We start from the raw sequence: 1,179 nt of genomic DNA on the forward strand, positions 1-1,179 counted from the left end.
ATTGAATGTTTTGTCGATAATTTTTGGATATGAAAAGTGTCCATATTATCAGTGTTGTGCACGCGTATATGAAAGAAAACTGTGATTCATTTCTGCGGAAGCCATCGAGGTGGAGGAAAGTTCAAGAAATAAATATTCTAATCGACGAGACCATAGCCCAAAACTATAGTCGGATATAACTTTAGAAGTCTAAACGGCATTTCCCCCTCAAAGGCGGATGAACACAAGCCTGCACCAATGGGCGCGCACTCCATACTGACGTCATGAGCCGGACGGCCGTTAACCTCGCCTTTGGAGAGCATTGCCCAGTGCATGAGCGGTACTATTACTTAAGTCGCGAAGGCGATTGGCTGCCGTGCTTCGGGCCTCTGGGAGGGGCCTCTCCGGACTTATTCAGTTGTATCCGACTATAGAGAAGCTTGATTTTCACATACACAAGTGTTAAGAATGGGAGATTGAAAAACAGCCGTTTGTAACACGAAGCCACAAGGAAATCCATACGGATTTCTCAGAAAGAAAGCTTCTTAGTTGCCGAAAAATTGGTCCTGGTCCGGGGATCGAACCCGGGACCAACGCCTTTCCGGGGCGGTCGCTCTACCAACAGAGCTAACCACGAAGCTAACAAGTGGCAGCGCGAGGGCGAATTCATCGACAACTCGAAGCACATGGACGCAAGTAAGTTCTACGGGATCCCGCAAGGTGGCGGAAGTGTTAAAAATGGGAAATTGGCAACCACCCGTTTGTAGCACGAAGCCACAAACCATGTGCTTCGAGGTGTTGATGAATTCTTCCTCGCGCTGCCAATTGGAAAGCTAAATTGGTAGAGCGACCGCCCCGAAAAGACGTTGTTCCCGGGTTCGATCCCACGACCAGGTCCAATTTTTCGGCAACTAAGAAGCTTTCTTTCGGAGTCAGCATGGATTTCCTTGTGGCTTCATGCAACAAACGGGTGGTTGTCAATTTCCTATTCTTAACCCTTCCGCCACCTTGCGGGATTCCGAAGAACTGACTTGCAATACACAAGTGTTGTTCGCAAGGATAGCATCTGGCCCACAGGGCTTACGAACGAGATGAAGGCTAGTATGCGTAAGTACCTGCAAACGGAAGAAACTACATGCGAATGAATGGAATTTGTTAATCCAACTCAAAGTCAGCCTTTCCTTTCGTTTACGATTCGCA

The sequence above is a fragment of the Rhipicephalus sanguineus genome, chromosome 1 (genome assembly GCF_013339695.2).
Source record: "Rhipicephalus sanguineus isolate Rsan-2018 chromosome 1, BIME_Rsan_1.4, whole genome shotgun sequence".
In the NCBI taxonomy this organism is placed as follows: domain Eukaryota; kingdom Metazoa; phylum Arthropoda; class Arachnida; order Ixodida; family Ixodidae; genus Rhipicephalus; species Rhipicephalus sanguineus.